This window comes from Ailuropoda melanoleuca, chromosome 9 (assembly GCF_002007445.2).
Source record: "Ailuropoda melanoleuca isolate Jingjing chromosome 9, ASM200744v2, whole genome shotgun sequence".
Taxonomy (NCBI): Eukaryota; Metazoa; Chordata; class Mammalia; order Carnivora; family Ursidae; genus Ailuropoda; species Ailuropoda melanoleuca.
The window spans coordinates 3,258,670-3,278,524 of NC_048226.1; the positions used below are offsets into that span (position 1 = coordinate 3,258,670).

Sequence of the window (19,855 nt, forward strand, 5' to 3'; positions counted from 1 at the left end):
GCCAGTGCTCTGATAGCTGCTGGAGGTCACTGCCATAAGTGGCCTGAGAAGGAAAAGGAAGAGGAGCTAATACCACAGACCCCACAGAGACAACTGACTCTCACATGTTTTAGTGCTGTTTTATGGATCTTAACATGAAACCCCAGAAAAAGCAAAAAATCTCTCNGGTGCCAAGCTCTGCCAGGTCCACCCAAGCCCTCCATCGCCGTCGGCCCCACCCAACTACCCCATGATCTCGGGCCCCACCAGCTAGGCACCTCCACATTCAGCAGAGTGGGCATGCTCTGCTTCAAACAAGTCACGAGTGATTTCGGAGACACGTACGACCCTCCACGCTGTTAAAGCATCAACGTGAGCTGGGGGTGGAAAGGAATCATGCCGCAGGCCCACTTCCACACCTCAGCCAAGCAAAGCCTTGTTCTCACCGAGCCGAAATGAAGGAACAGAAAGACACACACGCACGTACACACACACATGTGTGCACATGCATGCACAGAGGCACACCTACCCTGTTCCCTTCTGCAAAATGGGCAAAAAAATCAACGTTGGTGCTGGTGAAAGAAAGGAAGCAAAAGCCAGGAGGGCAAAGAGAGGGAGGCTTAATCAGAAAATAATACTCTTGGATAATTTCAGATAATAAATAAATTTGGTGATCACTAAAATGAATGAATCCATCATAGATTTCCGATAAAAATAAGAAAAAGTGACTCAGGCTAACGTCCCAACCAGAGCAAGAACCACCCTTGTGTAGGAAACCATATGTGCAAGTGTGGGCAGCCCAGAGGTCTTGGGATCCTTCCAGAGAGTCAATGGCTTATTGAACTAATTGTGCCAAGGGGAAAAAACATGATTATTTTGAAGTTATTTTTGAGAAATCATTTCCTGCCCATTGGCAAATGGCAAAGCCAAAGGGAGGCTCTTTCAAGAAGTTCTTACCTGGTCGTCATAGCGGTAAGTGAGGAACTGCTCCCCCGTTGTGTCTTCGAGAAAACTTCCCTGAGGGGAGAGTGCAAACTCAGGAAGGAAGTAGGCTCCGGGGGACTTCTCTGCTGTGGCCTGAAAGGCAAGGTCACCTGGTTACAAATAAGACCCCATAAGGACCCGCTGACAGGCAGTCCCTGGAGCAGCGTGATTCCCAGGGCACCCACCTGCTAACAGCTGTCCCAAGAAGGAAAATGACCTCGCTTAGTAAAGGCCAAGGTGAGACACAAAAGTGTCTGTGTGAGGCACTGTTAGGCTAGGACACCCCACTGGGCCACCTCAGGCTGACACACAGTATTGATTCCCTGACACCTGCCCCCTCCCCACTGCCCACAACCTTCCAGCAATCCAACTACAGTGCAGTTAACTTAAGCACTGTTGTTGCAAACCCATTGTTTCTAGGACTTTCTTTCTTTTCCTTCCTTCCTTCAGCNTACTCTGATCTGAAGTGAGGAAAACAGGACAATCACGCACGAGAGTTCTGTGTGGTGAGCAGCGAGCCTCCCTTGACACAGGCCTGTCACCTCACCGTGTTCTGGGCAGGTTTTCTCTAGTACACAGCCTTCTGTGGGGGCAGCTTTGTTCCAGAAGTTGGGGGGGGTCACCTGTGGCCTGCCGCAGTGCCAAGGGGTAAGAGTCTGGCAGGGAAGTCTGTCCAGGCCCCGTCAATGGTGCGGAATGCATCTATCACACCTGGCCTGCCAGTGCTCTGATAGCTGCTGGAGGTCACTGCCATAAGTGGCCTGAGAAGGAAAAGGAAGAGGAGCTAATACCACAGACCCCACAGAGACAACTGACTCTCACATGTTTTAGTGCTGTTTTATGGATCTTAACATGAAACCCCAGAAAAAGCAAAAAATCTCTCCAGTACTCATGTTTTCACTCCTCAGTCGTTATTCTCATGGGGAGAAAAAAATTGCAGACTCTCTGGCTTAACTGTAGCTGTAGCTGATTACCCTCTGCTTTCTGACGTGCTGTTTCCAATGTTTAAATTTCATCAGGCTTAAAAAAAAGTGAGATGGGAATGAAAATGTCCATGTGAAAATAGGAGGTGAACTTAACGATAAGATTTCTTACTTCTGTGTATGTTTCCTAGGCAGTTTGAGTATGTGTTGAAGTCCAGTTATTCTCACCAAAGACAAACAGATCCAGGGAAACCTCAGGGGGAAATCCTACATGACTGCAAGACGACTACGGGTTGCATCTTCAGACAGTTCCTATAAACTGATTACCAACACGCCTAGCAAATAGTCCGTAACATTTAATTGCTGTAGTTGTGATTTGCCTCTGTTGCTTTTAGAATTCACAGAATCATAATTTTAAATACCTAAGGAGACTTGCCACACACCACAGAGCAGAAGCCAGGCCTGGAGCCCACAAGCGGCTATGTGTGAAGACACAGATCCAGTTACCAAAGAGTGGGGGCTGGGAGCAGCCTAGGGTCATTCCCAGAAAACAGCTCCCTGAATACAGTGCTTTATATTTAGCTGACCACATGTTCCACATGTATTTACTGAGCACCTACTATATCCCTGGAACCCTTCTAAGAGCTGTGGGTACCATAAGGAACAAGAAAGATAAGGTCCTCATTTTTATGGAGGTTTCATTCTAATGGGAAGAGACACATAATAAGTAAACAAATTCATAAACAAGAGAATTAAAGTTCTAAGTGCTATAAAGGAAATAAATAGGGTGATATGGGGTAAGTTGAGCCTGCAGAAAGGGAGTCAGTGAGGCTGACCCAGGTGGACAAGGAAGAGAGCAGAGAGAGAGGGAGAGAAGGAAGAATGGAAGAGGCAGGACATGCGGAGCACTGTGCGCCCAGGCAAGGGGGTAGAGAACCACGAGATGTAGCTCAAACCTTGACTGCTTCATGAAGGATGGGTTAGAAGGGGGCAAGAATGGAACCAGAAAGACCAGCTGGAAGGCTGCTGCACCAATCCAGGAAAGAAGGGATGATTCCTTGGATGAAGATGATGGCGGTGGAGAAGAGGAGAGCTGAATGCACGAGAAGCAGAACCTGCAAGACTTGCTGATGGGTGAGAAGAAGGGAGGAATCAAGGACAATTTCTGGGATTTAGGCTTGAGCAACAGGCTATAAAGGAATGCCACGGATGGGCAGCCCTGGCAGGAGGAGAGGGGCAGAGAGGCGATAGTTCTGTTTGGGTCAAGTGAAGTTTGAGATGCCTAGGAGACATCCATGTGGAGAGCTTGAGTTGGCTGTCTAATACTGAAGTCTGGAGCTCAGAAGGGCAGTCTAAGGCTGAAGACAGATTTGGAAATCATTGCTGACATCTTCATACATACATACACTCATGTATCCACAGTCATTCTACCCGAAAGGACCCTCCCTAGAGAATATGGCAGACAAGAGGCTTTGTCTGAGGCCCTTGATAATTCTAATGTCTGAAGGTAAGCAGAGAAGGAGCAAGCCAAAGAGTTTAAAACTGGTAATCATTTAGAGAAGAATAAAAAAAAAAAGAGAGAAATACTGGGTCATGGAGGATTCAGCATCAAAGAGAGTGGCCAACTGCCTTGAATGTCCCCGAGAGACTGAATAAGATGAGGCTGGAGAAGGATCCACTGGGTGTGGCAATAAGGAAGTCATTGTTGACCTTGACAAGAGCAGGTAAGTGGAGTGGCAGGGACCACAGTAATGGGTCTGGGAACCGGATGGAGAAGAGGAGGAAGAGACCAGGAAAGGACACTTAGAACAAGGCAATGGTGAGAGGGAATGTGGAAGTATAGGCAGAATTTTTAAAGATTGGAGAAACAGGAGCATGTGTGCTTGGTTATGGGAATCATCTAGTGGTAAGAGAGACCATGGAGGAAACAAGAGAGAGAACTGCAGGAGTCGAGCCCTTGAGAAAACAGAGGAATGGGGTCCAAACTGTATGTGAAGAGTCTGGCTTTCATACAGACAAATGTCCTTGGTCCATGTAAGTCTACACCACGCCACACCCACCAGCAGACCCCTGAATGTGACCCTCCATCTTCCCTGTGCCTAATCCTTGGACATCCTTCTACTGGGTCCCAAGATGATCCACCTGTGTCTATCACCCCACTTCCCAATTAAGCTTTCTTATCTCCCAGCTGGCTCTCTCTCCTGGGCCCCTCTGCAGCTGCCCTACAGCTGGAAGAGCGCGCTGCCCTCATTTTCTCCCAAACAGCTGCCTTCTGCGGCAAGGCGGGACTGTCCTAAGCCTGCTGTGCGTGAAATCCGAAGGCTCCTTTTGTCACACCATGACAATTCTCTGTGATCAAAGGATTCATGACTCTGTTTCCACACTATTAAAAACATCTACAAACATTTAATTAGCTCCAATGAGCTTTCTTTGCTCTGCTTAAATTCAGATTGGGTAAAATGAGGTATGTTTGCCCTACGTTTTATTCCTATCCCAGGATTCTGCCTCTCCTCCCAGACCCACTGAGGTGTCGCATTTTGGGGGAAGTTCCCTAAGGCTGAGAACAGCCTCTCTATCACGTCTGCCCATCCTCCAAAGCAGGTGTGTGGGCAGTAAGGAGGGAAGACTGGTGGGGTGCTCTACCTGAGCTATGCAGGACAGGGTGCTGCCTCCGCAGCCCCACCTGTGGGGTTCAAGGTCACTAGCCACTGGGTGCAGCAGATTCTCTCCAAACCCACATCCCACTCCTTGCTACCAATAAAAATATGCAGACTTTATACTTATCTCTTTTTATCAAAATCCTTACTCCTGAGTAAATTCCTGATCATGCAAGAGTTGATTCTAACGATCCCCTGCAATCCGAGTCCTTTCCCTCCATAGCAGCGAGGGTGCACCAAGGTCACAGTGCACCTCCATGGCTGTCTGAAATTTGAAAAGGTGTGCTGTGGCATCCCACGATTAGGAAAGCCCAGCACTTGAAAAGCCCCTCTCAGTCACCTAATCCAGCCTGTCCACCTCAGAAATCCTGCCAGATGCCCTGCAGCCTCTACTTGAATACCTTTAGTGATGGGGAGCTCACTCCCTCCCAAGGCAACCCGGATCTGTCAGAACCTAGCAAGCTGATAGACACCAAACTGGCCAGAAGTGGCCCACTGCTCTCCAGTTGAGGTCTGAGGTGCCCCAGCCACCAGCACCACTCTCCCAGCATCCTCTCCCACAGCCGCCGTGCCCCTCCCCCACAAGCACACATATTCTGAGTTGAATTCCAGAGTCTGAGCCCCGTAAGCATCTGAGTCCCAGAATTACCGAATGCAAGGAACCTCAGAGACGCTTGAATCCCAACCCGACTCCTGGAGCAGGCATTTCTCCTACAGCATCTCTGACTGTCCAGCAAAGGAGTCATGAGAGGCCCTCTGGAGAGAAAGCCGAGGAAGAAGGAAATCAAGCCTACTCTGCACCCATCGTGCAGTGGGATTTGTGAAAATGGTCTCATTTTGTCTCATTCTGAGGTGGGTGCCATTCGTCTCATTTCACATGTGAAGAAACCAAGACACAAGAGGGCAGGTGCTTTGACCAGGGGCACAAGAGCTCTCAGCGGCTGAGTGCAAGGTCACCTCTGTTCCATTTCCCTGCCTCCCTCAGCAGGAAACAGTCTGAGAAGAACTGGGCCTTCCTTTGGGAGAACTGGCTGGGTTCACCAGTGGCTTCCGAAAGCAAGTGCCATGCAGATAACGGGCCTCCGAGAACATGCGCGGACATCCTCACCCAGATGGGAGTGGACTTCCTACATGTCAGGGAGGTGGCATGTGCTACTCCTGGCAGGATGAGGTGACCCAAGAGGTCAGGCCCTGGAGTAGCAAGAGTGGAAGGGAAGGAGTGGGGAGGGAAGCCAGGCCAGGAAGCGTGCAATCTTCCCAGGGCCCAGATCCAGGGCCCAGAGAGACGCTGCCAAAATGCATCATCGCCCCAGCCACTGTCTGCAGCTGCCGAGTCACCAGGGGTGGGGTCAGGAGGAATCCAAAGGGCCCCTCCAGGGACCAAGAATCTGAGACCTGGGGATACAGCTGCGTCTCCAGCTCCCGTTCCAGCTGAAGACTTTGACTTTGGCCGGAGGAAGTAACCGCACGATGCCAATTCAAGGACGAGATTTCAGTGTCCCCGGCCTCGCTCTGTACCGCGTAAGGATGGAGAAGGCCTATCAGGACTGAGCAAGAAGTCTGGCTGATATAATGGAAGGAAAGAGAAACAGGGGTGAAGAGGTGTCCTATAGTAGCAAATGGGACCCCATGTGCCCCAAAAGTCAGGCAGTCACCAGTTAAGAAAAAAATACAACGTGATGCCCATTGAAATTCAACAAGCCAGTTTACACACTGCTCCCAGCTTGGCCTGAGCTCACCCGTGGAGCACACCCCTCTCCAGCGTGTGAACGCAGCCAAACACCACCCCGCTAACCTCTACAGACTTGCAGTCAGTAAAGGCCACCGAGTCTTTTCCCAAGTGCCACTGTGAAGCTACGTCTCTGTACTCTGAGAACCAAGCTGCACCTTCCCCCATCACCCACACCCTCTAGACCTGGCCCATCACTCCAGCCTGTCAAGACTCTGGATCCTGACTCCGTCTAGCAGTATACACATCACTGTCTCGTCGCTTTACATCAGCCCAAATTTGAGCAGCAGGCCCTCTGTCTGCATCCTCGTCACTGCCACAAACACTGATCAGGACCAGGGCTGAGACCCAGGCCCGGTACCAAGCCAAGAGAGCCTGTCTCCAGGCTGACGGTGACTTTACCCAATCCAGGCCCCTCATTTCAGAAGTCCGCATGTTGGCCACTTGGGGATTCAAGAAACACCTCACCAGATGCTTCACATCTGTGGTGACACAGTGCATGAAGATGCGAGATATAAGAACTGAGATCCCAACAGATCTTAGTAGCTTGGGACAGAAGCTAAACTCACAAAGGCAAGGCCCTGAGCCACTAAGGCAGGATTCCTCCCAACACCAGTGCTTAGCAGGAAACTGTTAAGGTTCCCATCTGGAACATTAATGCACAGGAAGCCAAGATCTGCAGGGGCGAGTTCACTATCCGGATGGGAGGTTGGGACCACTCCTCCAAATGGTCATATTAGATGAGTCTAGAAGTGTGCCGAGCAGGCAGAGCAGGCAGAATGCCTGGATCCTGGGGACAGTCTGCAAGGACCACATTCGCTGGAGGGTCCTGGGAGCTGTTCCTCCTGGTCCAGATGGCACATAGAACCTTACAGCACACACCTGCCAGAGCTCATGGGGAAAATAAAATTAACCAATACTATTTATTTACACTCAGCATACCAACCACATTTTTGCTCCAAAAAGCATGATGTGCATTTTGCCTCTTGAACCTGCAATGGTTGTTTAAAAATAAAATTAAATAAATAAATAATTAAATAAATAAATAAATAAATAAAATCTTCCATTTTGTTTTTTCAAGTAGAATGTCATCATTCCAAGACTTTTCAAAGTCTTAGGTGTCCTAACACTTCCTGATATAAAACACAATTTATGGGGTGCCTGGGTGGCTCAGTCGTTAAGAGTCTGCCTTCGGCTCAGGGTGTGGTCCTAGCATTCTGGGATCGAGCCCCACATCAGTCAGGCTCCTCCGCTGGGAACCTGCTTATTCCTCTCCCACTCCCCCTGCTTGTGTTCCCTCTTTCACTGGCTGTTTCTCTCTCTCTGTCGAATGAATAAATAAAATCTTTAAAAAACAAAAACAAAAAAAGCCACAATTTATGTACGTGAAACATATATATACGTGGGTGTGTGTGTGTGTGTGTGTGTGTGTGTGTGTGAAACACATTTCCTTTGGCAGGATTGGAAAAGTGGGCTGAAAGAAAAAATAGTTTTCATGTTTTTTTGTTAGTTTTTAAAAATTAATGCTAGGGATTTAAGATTTGTCTTCTCTATTTCCCATCAACTAATTAATATGTTCTCTTGATACTGCTGGGTTGCAAGACTGAATATTTAGATCAATATCCGAGACGCCTTGCCCAAAATACCATGTAGTGTCAAACCGCAGCTTCAACACTGAGCCACGTTTTGAAAAGAAATATGAGCGGCAGACCCTTCTGGATCCCTCCTCGAGCTGTGAGGTGGGGTGTGCCTCGTGGGCGTGCATATTCAGAACGAGCTGTTCCACACAGAAGGTCTTTCCCTGAATTTGTCAAATTAAGACTCTCTTGAGCAAACTGGAATTTGGATCTAATAAACATCATTCATAGCACTAGTCCGCCTGCCACCAAACATGTATACTCTCCCTCTCATCTCCTCTCTCCCTCTCCTTCCCTCCCTCATCCCCCTGCACACACACACACACACACACACACACACAGGCGCACACATCTCTAATCAGCACTGGCAAGCAGAACCAAGAGTCATGGGTGAAGAGATCCTGCTGGAACAGATTTCATCATTCAGTTTCCTGAAAGGAGAAAAGCTGCAAGCGGAGTCCTAATACCTCTCCACGTCTTTGAACCTTCTTCAGGGCTCAGCGTTGGGCTCTGTGCACAGAAGACATTCAACAATTCACTTTCTTTCCCAGACAAAGCCGCACGGGTCGGCCCGCCGCCCCCGCAGAGCCCTGCGTGACTGATGCCTGAATACTCTCTCCTCCACAGAAAGACCCGCACGCGCTGGCCGAGTAACACACTGGCATTTCACAAGGGCGTTATTTAAAAACTCCACTATTACTCTGAATGGGGAGAGGAACGAAAGCCTTCCCCTGCCAATACACACAGTACGGATCCTCTTGTGCTGGACCCCCCCCCAAATTGTTTAAGAGTTCGTTTTTCAAGAACTTGAAGTAAGCTGACCCACTGGAATCAGCCTCAATTAGCAAAACGCCACATGGAAATGACTCGACCTTAACATACCTGGGGGAAAAGCACGGACTATTGTATCCCCTGAACAGGGCTCTGTGGGTAAGGAAACACGGGATGGATGGTCCCCTCAAACCTGACTAGACTGTAAACTCGCTGACCCAGGCCGTCCCTCTCCCCCACCCCTCCTCCTCCTGGTCCAGTCCTACTGGGGCAGGCAGCGCCCCAGAAGTCAGCAGAGGAGGGGACCCCCGGTTTCTGAGGACCCTGAGCTGCTGGTGAGGAAGCTGTGTGTGGGAACCGTTCCGGGCCCTCTCTGCAACCCTCCCCACCCCCCACTCGCTGATAGGGCGCCGCTGCTCAGGGAGGGACTCTCTCAGGCCCAGGGTGGGCGCCGGAATCTGCACTTTGATCCGAAAGTGAAGGGTGTATTTTTCCCACAGCCTCTTCACCCGCTAACACTCGTGATTATCTCTCTGGCAGAGAAGAGGCATCTTTGCTTTTTAAATCGAGTACAAACAAGTATTTTATTTTACCGAAGTGGTGGCGAGGGGAAGTCCCCAAAGCCTGGCGTGTCCAAGCAGTTCTTGGGTTCACAGCATCTATTCGGTTACTCGGTCCATGTGTGTCTATTAAGCACCTACTATGTGCCAAGGCTGTTCAGCAGTCGGAGGAACAGACGAGAATCACTTCTCCCAAGGAGCTCACAGTCTTAACGAGGGGAAGCAGAAAATGAACAGAAGAGGGAAGCAAAGTGTATACCACATCACAGAGTTGGGGGAAGAGTACAAACTGCAGTTTTAAACAGAGTGGTCAGGGTAGGCCCCAGGAGGTCCAGGTGCCTTGCGGAATCACCTTTTTTGTTTTTTCTCCTTTTTCTGATTTTCTAAACTGACAAGTGGGAGCCTGACATTTTCCTTGCAGGTTTTGAAATGTCTGCATTCTCTAAGTCCCCGGCTGGGTTCTTCAGGGTTCTGGACCCATCTGCTCCTACCTACAGCAGCGGTGTGACCCTTGGCTTCTTGGCCCCAAGTGCCTCTCTGCCTTCACGGCCATCCAGCGCCAGCCCGGCCAGGCCCCAGCGCTCCTCCCTGGTTGTTCCAACATCTCCTGCTTCCACTGAGCCACAGCCCGACCCGCCCAGACCCCAATAACACGAGCACGGTGAGAGTGTGCAGAGAACACCACTACTGATGATGGATTACTTATACGGGCATGCTAGCTCTGTGGACAAACTCAAAGCCCACTCCTGAGTGTCAGGCAAATTGGTGTGTGCACCTCATGCACGAATTTGCATTAACTCAGTAGCAAGCAGGCAAGCAAGCAAGAGAAAGAAAGAAAAAAGAAAAAAAAAAAAAAGCATTACCATCTCTTCCTGATTTGGCCATGAGACACCACCCAACCTGACACAGTCCAGAAACACGTCGGGGACATATTCATGTTTATTCAAGATTTTTCTCACCCCCACAGCTTTATTTCTTTCAGGAAACAGCTCGTCTGTGTGGCTGAAATCATGCAGGCTTTCACAAATGCAGCCTTCCAAGAGAAGAAAAAGACAGAAATGTGCTGTTTGCACATACTCTGAAAAACATTTATATTCATCATAAGCCGGTTTGTTTTTCTAAGCTTAGCAGGGCAGGAAGCCTTCGGTGCTAACACGTCAGCAGAGCTGCCAAGTGCGCTGTCGGGATGCTCCCGCCTCTTGGAATTCTTAAACAAGCAAGACGAGAGGAGGACAGGGACGTAGAGGCAGGGTGTCTGGTCCCTGTGTATAAAATGGCATCACGCTAATTTCTGGAGGTTTTTCACATAAAATGCTAAGGACTTCTTAAAAACAAAGGTGATGCTTTTATAAAAATAAGATGTTAACAAGGTGCCTAGGTGGCTCAGTCGGCAAAGCATCTGACTCTCGGTTTTGGCTCATGTCATGATCTCAGGGTCATGAGATGGAGCCCTGCGTCGGGCTCCGCACTCTTCAGGGAGTCTGCTTGAGACTCTTTCCCTCTCCCTCTGCCCCTCTGCGCCCCGCCCCCATTCACATGCACTCTGTTTCTCTCTCAAATACATACCTCGTTTTAAAAAAATTAAGATGCCAACATCAAACCCAATGTTAAAGCCGTACGGGAACCATAAATCAGCAGGAGAAATTATTATAAACGCATTACCTTTTCTTACAAAAGAAAAGGAGAGAGAGTTACAAACTATAACCTTTTACTCGAGTGGGGTGTTGGTCGTGATACTGGTTTAGGGATTTAAGTTGATATATTTTAAGGTCCAATTTTAATTTCTTAATGATACATGGAATGATAAGTCATTTCTTTTGAGTGCTTAAAACATCATCATACCATTCCATATCTGTTTGACATGAAAATGTCATGTAGTTTTCAGTCCTGAGTAAACATAGGATTAGTTTTACTAATGGTACCAGATTGCATTCATACACCAGCCACATTTGGAGACATCGGACACCTGTTGCAATTGGTGATAGATGCTCAAGTTTAGAATGGGGGCCAGATTTGCAGCTGGGAGTCTAGGCTCCAGCCCCCCTCCACAGGAGACTGTGCGGTTCCCAGGACACCCTCCCCATCTCCAGGTCCTGCTCACCACATCGTTAAACAGGAGGACTGGCCCCCGTGAGCTCGAGAATTCCCCATGACTGGAGGAAAGCCCGGCAAGAAGATGAAGGTGTGGTCATTTTGTTTGTTTACTGTATTTTTTAATTTATCAAAGGAATATTGTTGGTATGAATTTAGAAAGGCTACTGTGCAAAAACAAAAACAAAAACAAAAACAAAAACAAAAACAAAAAAAAACAACCTAGCAGTCAAAGCAAAACTCTGGCATCCTTCCTAATGAGAGTCATTTCATTTTCTTAAAACAAAAACAGGCCCAAGAGAGAACCGCAGGGTGACCCCCTTAGTGACTCAAAGGCCCCTCAGATACAGCCTCATGAAGCCCAGCGTTGAAAGAAAAACACAGAATAATTTCAGGGAAAAAAATTTGTCAATGCTGTGGAAGTTAACCTTTTTCTTCCCCCACCCCTCCGCCAACCCAGCCACTATGGAGAGGGAGCTTATGTAAGGTACATTTGTGCTGTCCAAGACTCAGTTTCCTCACCTGTGAACATTACATCAAAAACTAGGGATGTACTGTATGGTGACTAACATAACGTAATAAAAAATTATTATAAATAAATCGTTAGGAAGCCACACAGTGTCTGATACCGTAATTGTTATTATCACAAAGTCCCCAAAATACATTTTTAATGGTAGCATTAACACAAGCATGTATGGAGTCCCTCCTCTGGGCACACACACTGCGCTAGTCATCAGAGACCCAACGGGCACAGTCCATCCCCTCAGGAGCTCACCATCTCGGGTTGGGTGTGAGCTTGGAACACTGTTCAGGCGAATGAGAGGGACGTGCACGAGGTGGAGGAGGGAGGAGAGAGGTCACAGAATGCATCACGGACACAAGAGCCACCATGCTGAGATGTAAAGAACAAAGAGGAACTAGGAAGATGGAGAGAAGAATGGGGGACAGAGCCTTCTAGAATAACGCAGGCATAATAAACAGTATGGACAAACCAGGAGACTGGAGAGAGCAGGGCAGGTTGGACGTAGCCCTGTGTGGCTGGAGCACAGAAGGAGAGAGAAGCCAGGGGAAGCTGGAGAGGCAGGTGTGGGCTAGTGAAGGGGGTCTGGTGGCACAGATCCATAATCCAATGCTTATCCTTGGGAAGCATCAGAGGGACGTTAAGTAGAGACGTGAGACTATGATTACAGAGACTGGATAGGAAGGGGTGAGAGAGAAGGCCAGGAGACCAGTAGGCTACTATAATACCCAGCAGAAAACCAACGGTGGCAGTGAGGACAGAGAGGGGAATGAGCCCTAACAAGATAACGTATCTCAGAACTCAAGAAAACAATTATACCAATATGTTTCAAATATTAGAAGACATGAAAATGTTTTAGAAAAAAAAATCTATTTAAATAATCAAAATGGACTATTAAAAAAATGGAAAATCTCAATGGTCCTGTAACCATTAAAGAAATAAAATCAGTATTTAACATTCCTCCCATGGAGGAAACAATACATCTGGAAGGTTTTAGAGGTGAGCCCTACAAACATTTGAAGTATAAATAATTCCAATATTTAAACAAAAAAAGGAAAAAAAAGAAAGAAACGCTTAAAGAACAGAAAAAGAGAAGCCCTCAATAATGCATTCATGAGATTATCACCTTGATAACAAAACCAGGCAAGAACAAAGCAAGAAAGAAATTACATCTCAACCTCACTCTTAAAATGAATGCAAAATTCCTAAGTAAAATATAAGCAAAATAAATCTACCACTGTATAAAAAGAAAGCATCCATGGAAGGGTGAATCAATCATGGCTTATTTGTGCCCTGGAACACGACAGAGCAGGAAAAGGGAACGATCTCAGCTTCACACATCGACAGAGATGATATTTCAAACCACAACATGGAGCAGAATGGACATAGTATGATTCCATTTGTATACAATTCAGAAAGGGCTAACGCCACATAATATATGACTTAGAGATACAGACTCAAGAGGCTAAAGGCAGCATAGACACAAAGTTCACTTTTTGCTGTAGTTACTTCTAAGCAGACAGGAGGATGTGACAAGACAGGGACACACAAGGAGCTTCAGGGCCACTGACAATGTGGCATTTCGTAAGCTCCAAGGTGAGTACTCAGGTGTTCATTATATCATTGCCCCTGGGCCATCTCCTGTACGGTTGTGCAAGTCGGATACTGCATACCGGCATATGGCCACCCTCCTTTAAAAACCATGTTATGGGGGCGCCTGGCTGTCTCAGTCAAACAGCTGACTCTAGATTTCAGCTCAGGCCATCATCTCAGGGTCATGAGATCAAGCCCTGTGTCAGGCTCAGCATGGAGTCTGCTTGAGACTCTCCCTCTCCCTCTGCCTCTGCTTTTCCCCCCCACTCTATTCTCTTCTCTCAAATCAATAAATAAATATTTTTTAAAAATCATGTTATGAACTTAGAGAGAAAAGCATTTCACAATATGTGTAAGTCAAACCATGCTGCCGTGCTCCTTAAACCTATACAGTAGTATATCAATCACATCTCAATAAAATTGGGGGGAAAATTATATAAATTGCTTTTATATATATTACATATATTTATTATTTATAGATAATAAAAAAGTTTTAAGTTAGACCTTTAGTATATGCATGTTTGCATTTCACACTAAATAAACATAGCCTCTTAAATCAATGGGAAAGTGGTCAATCATTCAAGAAGTTCTTCAGGACAATAGGGAAATTAGGAGGAAAAAGGGCAAGTTCAGATCCCTCCTCAATCAATGCACCAAAAATCAATTCCATGGGAAAAAAATATGTAAAGGCTAAAAAATATATATTATATTATACTATGCTATATATAGTATAATACATGTCATATATCACATATATATTTCCACTATTTTATAGAATTGAGAATCATGAAAGAAAAGTCTGCTATCCACCCGACTGTCTTCCCAGTATAAGTTACTTTTTCTTTCATCCAGAATTTTTGAACATACATACGCTAGCTGAAGTATCTGTCTACGAACGTGGCTTCCTAAAAAGACTGTTTCTGTTGACTGCTTTCTTTCCGTGTGTGTGGACCACACTTTCCTGTTGGTTTGTGTTTCACATTTTTGTTGAAAACTAGACATTTTAAACAACAAAATGTGGCAACTCAGGAAAGCTTTTCCTCTTTACCCTTAGAAGTCAGGCACTTCACCAGAACATGGGTACCTCTCCGCTCATGTCCTTTTTCACCGGTCCTGACTTTGACCCTTTCAGACTTAGCCTCATCCTCATTCAAGGACACTTTGTAGTCACAGCTGCTTTGCTGTGACCTCCTCCCCATCCATTCCTCTCCCTCCGTCCCCTGCTGCTGCTGCTGCTGCTGCTGTTTGAACCCTAGGTCCCCTCAGTCTGCTGTCCACATCCCTCAGCACTCCCTGCACGACTGACACTTTGTGGTTTTCCACTGTGTTAGACAGTCTTTCGTCCCCTTGCCTTGCTTTCAACTCACCCACTGAATTTTTGCTGTGAAAGCCATTTGGGTCTGCGATGGAAGCTCCTTAAGGACCCTTCATGATTTGGGGACTAAATGCGCTGCCTCTGTTCTCTCACATACACAATGCTGCTCAAAGTTGCTCCAGGTGGTTACCATCCCAGCCATGGCAAGGAGGAGGCATGACCAATGTCCCCGGGGGCCCCCAGAGAACCAGCTGGCTACAAGCGGTCTCCTAGGGCACCAGGAGAACTCCCCTCTGCCTCTAATCCCGATTCTCTTCCCAGACGGAGAAAAGCTCTGAGCCTGTACCCTGATGCACAGTCTCCATAAGAACTGGCTAGAGCCTGACTCCTCTCTGCAGACCAGCCTGCCTGTCAGCTCCAGAACCGACCCTCTGCCAAAGGGGCGGCTGGCTTCAGACAGCCTTACAGGGGAGAGTAGCATGAACCAATTCAATTTGCTATCACCGTAGGACTGCAGGACCTTAAATGATTCTGATAAAGCAACTGTACAGAATGAAATATATTTAATGCATATCAGAGCTTGGTGTGGGAAAAATCTTCAGAAGTACATCAAAGGCAGAACACATAAAAAATATTTATATAGAGAGTTAATATCAAAATTAAATTTTTAAATACAATTTAAAAGTGAATACCAAAAAGAATGAATAATCCAATTAACAACTGGGCAGAAGACATGAAGAGACATTTTCCCAAAGAAGACACCCAGATGGCCAACAGGCACATGAAAAGATGCTCAACATTACTCATCATCAGGGAAACGCAAATCAAACCACAAGGAGATACCACCTCACACCTGTCGGAATGGCTAAAACCAACAACACAAGAAACAACAGGTGTTGGCGAGGATGTGGAGGAAGGGGAATCCTCTTCCATTGTTCATGGGAATGCAAACTGGTACAGCCACTCTGGAAAACAGTGGGGAGGGTCCTCAAAAAGTTAAAAATGCAACTGCCCTACAATCCAGCAATTGCACTACTAGGTATTTACCCAAATATAAAAATACTGATTTTAAAGGATACATGCACCCCAATGTTTATAGCAGCATTACCTACAATAGTCAAATTATGGAAAGAGCCCAAGTGTCCTTCAACTGAAGAATGGATAAAGAAGATGTGCTGTGTATATACACAATGGAATATTACCCAGTCATCAGAAAGAATGAAATCTTGCCATTTGCAATGACACGGATGGAGCTAGACGGCATTATGCTAAATGAAATAAGTCAGTCAGAGAAAGACAAATACCATAGGATTTTAAGAAACAAAATATGGCATTTAAGAAACAAAACAAACAAGCATAGAAAAAAAAGAGGAAAATGAAGAAACAGACTCTTAACTACACAGAACACACAGCTGGTCGCCAGAGGGGAGGTGGGTGGGGACTGGGGACACAGGTGATGGGGACTGAGGATGGCACGTGCCAGGATGAGCACCAGGTGTTGTGTGGAAGTGCTGAGCCACTAACTTGTATACCTGAAACTGATAGTACCCTGTATGTGAACTAACTGGAATTTAAATAAAAACTTTGAAAAATCCTTTCAAAGAAAGAAATTTTGAGTAAAATAAAAAAGCATTACAATATTTTAATCATAAGTAACAGACAAAAGGTTATTAGCTTCAGTGTATAATAATCGCTTTTAAAAAATCAGTAAGAAGATGAGGAACAGATTAATAGAAAAACAGGCAAAGACATGAACAGGAAACCCATGAAAGAAGACATGAACACAGCTATTAAACCTTTGGGTATCACTAGCAATAAAAAAAATACATTTCGAACACTTATCAGATTGGCAAAGACACTATAAGACACTACCGACTGGTGGCAAGGGTCGTGTTTGAAACAGGCTGTAGCAAACCAGACTTTCAAATGTTTAAATTCAAATAAAGAACACGCTGCAATCTTCACTTTAAAAGTCTGCACCAAAAAATGCTGTCTCCCAAATATAATCTCAGAACAAATCCATGTTTAAAAGCTGAACTGGATAGGGGCGCCTGGGGGGCTCCGTCGGCTGAGTGTCTGCCTTCGGCTCAGGTCATGATCCCGGAGTCCTGGGATCGAGCATCATGCCTCAATGCTCTGCTGGGAGATTGCTTCTCCCTCTGCCTGCCACTCCCCCTGCTCATACTCTCTCTATCAAATAAAATAAATACAATCTTTAAACAAAAAAAGCTGAACTGGATAAAACTACAATACCAGAGAGGACGCTGGGGACATAAGACACCTCTGCACATCCAGGAACACCCTCCTTCAGTATTTCTGAGCAGCTCTATGCCCGGCCACATGGGAGGCACCGGCGACAGTGGTAAAAGACACGGACACAATTCTGCCCTCAAGGAATTTATATTCTCCAGAAATATCACAAGAGCATTTCAGACCAATTTTGCTCATTTTAAAATATGTGAATTATATGGGCGCCTGACCTCCCAATCTAAGACTACTCTTCAGGAATGTGGAAATATCACGCAGAGTTACTTCTATGTAAAGATGAACCTTCCCGAGCACATTTAAATCATGAGTAGCTTATGGGGGTGGTGATGGAAGGGGAACGGAGCTTCCACCTGCTCCAGACGATGTAAAGCCTCCGCCCCACCCCGGTTATCCCCTGAAGGGAGAAGAGAACACAGGAAATTAGCTAGCGGTGGTCGGCGTGATGCGGGAAAGGCGGGACCCAAGGCATGCTGGTTCCCACTTCTTCCAAGAAGTCCTGCTGTCCAATCCAGTAGCCACTAGGCAACATAGCAATCGGGACGTTCGAAACATGACCACAGCAGCCCCCCCTCCAGTGCACGTCTGAAACCACAGATCATACCAAACCCTAGACAGACTATGTTTTTTCCTACCCATACATACCTATGATCACGTTAAATGTATAAGTCAGGCACAGTAAGAGATTAACAACAGGAACCGGGAATAAAATAGAAACTGTAACAATATACTGTAAGAAAAGTTAAGTGAACGTGGTCTGTCTCTCAAAATACCTTACTGTCCTGTACTAACCCTTCTTCTCGTGACGATGTGAGAGGACAGAACGTCTGCGTGGGGAAGTGACGTGAGGTGGATGACGTAGGCGCGGGGACGTAGCGTCAGGCGGCTAGCGGCCTCCTGATGAAGCGTCAGAAGGAGAATCACCTGCTTCGGGGCCGCAGGTGATTCCAGGGAACAGGAACTGTGGGAAAGGAGGCCGCGAAGAAGGGGAACTACTGTGCTCTGCACTGAGATGGGCTGTACGTGGAAAACAAACACCTGACTTCAAAGACTTCGGATGACCAAAGGCACGGTAAAGCATCTCAGGAAGAATTTTTTATATCGATAACATGCTGAGATCATAGTAGTTGGGTTTTGGGGGTAAAATGAAATATACTGCTAGAACTGATCTTGTTTCTTTTCACTTCTTTTAACGCGGCTCCTAGAACTGTAAGGTGACACCCGTGGCTCGTATCGCTTTGCTATTGAGCACACAATACAGGATCCTGGGGTAGTTCTAACTTCCCTGCAAGTTTAGAGAAGGAAGCCCATTGGTCTAAGACAGGTGGGCGTCTCCAGCGCTCCCTGCTCACCAAGATGCAGTCTTGGGATCAAGACAAAGCACCTGGTACCTAAAGGGGCTTCAGAAAGGAATAATCAGACCTCACAACCACCCATGCCGAAGGAGTCCCCACCCGCAGCTCAGTTACTGGTGCTGGTGAGAAAGGCCATCAGTCGTAAAGCAGTGTGAAGGAGCCTAACTACAAGAACACACCTCAAAAATCCCACATCCCAACACCACGGTGAAGTCGAACAACTAGATTCAACATGATTCTTGAACAAGAAGCCACAAAGCCTCCCAAACATCTTCCCCGTGACGTCGTGCACCGCCGAAGACAGAACCCGTCTTCGGTGTCTCCCGTCGTTAGCAGCTGCCTTCAACACAACTCCAACAGCGGGATTCCAGCTCCTTCTCCGGCTCAGTCCGTGTCCCACTGTTAGAAGCCGGAGCCCATCGTAAAGGACCGCACAATGGTGTTGGCTGTGCGGAGTAACTGACATGCGAATGCATCACAAGCCTTCCTGCGAGGAAATCCGGTGCTTTACAAATCCTTGTTTAAAACCCGATGGAAAGTGTCTTCAAGTTTTTAGAGGGAAAAACGGTGTAGCGGCTCAAAGGCCCGCCTGCATCTTCTCTGGGGTTTGTGACAGGTTGTAAAGAGAGGCGTCTGCTACTTGGCTTCGGGCAGAAACCCAGGCGGTGGGATGAGGCCAGACAGAAGGAAGGAGGAGGGAGGGGAGCCAGCTGCCAGAGAGAGGCTGAAGAGCCCATTGTGGGCTTTCCACAGGTCCGCGGGGAAGTGGCCGGGAGAGAGGCTCAGATTCCAGGGGCCATGCTCTCGCTTTGCCTTCCTCCGTGAAGATACGAGAGAAGGAAGGAGCGGCCGCGTTACTGGACGCCTACTCTCTACCGGGCATGGGCCAGGTGCTTGGCATAGTCTATTTGAGTTAATCTCACATCCATCCTGCAAGGCAACTTCACATCATCCCCCTTTTCCAAATAAGGGGAAAACACTGAGGTTCTCGGGGTAGAGAGCCGTCTCATATCATGGTTAGCAAGGACCACAGCCTGTTGGAAAGCTCATTCATTTCCTCTTCACAGAGTCATACAGCATATAAAATAATTTTTCTTTGGGCAAAAAAAATGAATGAGGCTAAACACTGAGGGAAAAATATACAAGGATATCTGTGTGGTGTCGAGGTAAGAAGGGATTTCTCTAAAAAGGCTCTGAAAAAGGCAAACTATAAATGATAAGAGGAATAAACATCTATCCATTCATTTATTCGATTAATATTTTTTGAACATGGATCACCTACCATATGTTGCTCTAGGCATCTACATCACTGAACAAAAGAGACCAAAGTCCCTACTCTCCAGGAATGTATATGCTATGGACAATCTACATTAAAATTCAAATAAACACTTTTGTTCACCATAAAAGGCAAAAATGTAGGCCACTGACTAGAGACATGTAACCGACAATTAATGAATGTCCAAAATATACAGGTAA

General features: G+C 46.7%; 1 long non-coding RNA gene across 1 annotated transcript in view; it reads right to left on the bottom strand.

Annotated features, from left to right (window-relative positions):
- Positions 1-942: 942 nt before the first annotated feature.
- The window catches only part of LOC117803701, a 40,311-nt gene continuing 21,398 nt past the window's right edge, over positions 943-19,855 (bottom strand). The window contains exon 3 of the long non-coding RNA XR_004627653.1: positions 943-1,056. This is a non-coding gene — a long non-coding RNA (uncharacterized LOC117803701). The remainder of the gene's footprint in view (positions 1,057-19,855) is intronic.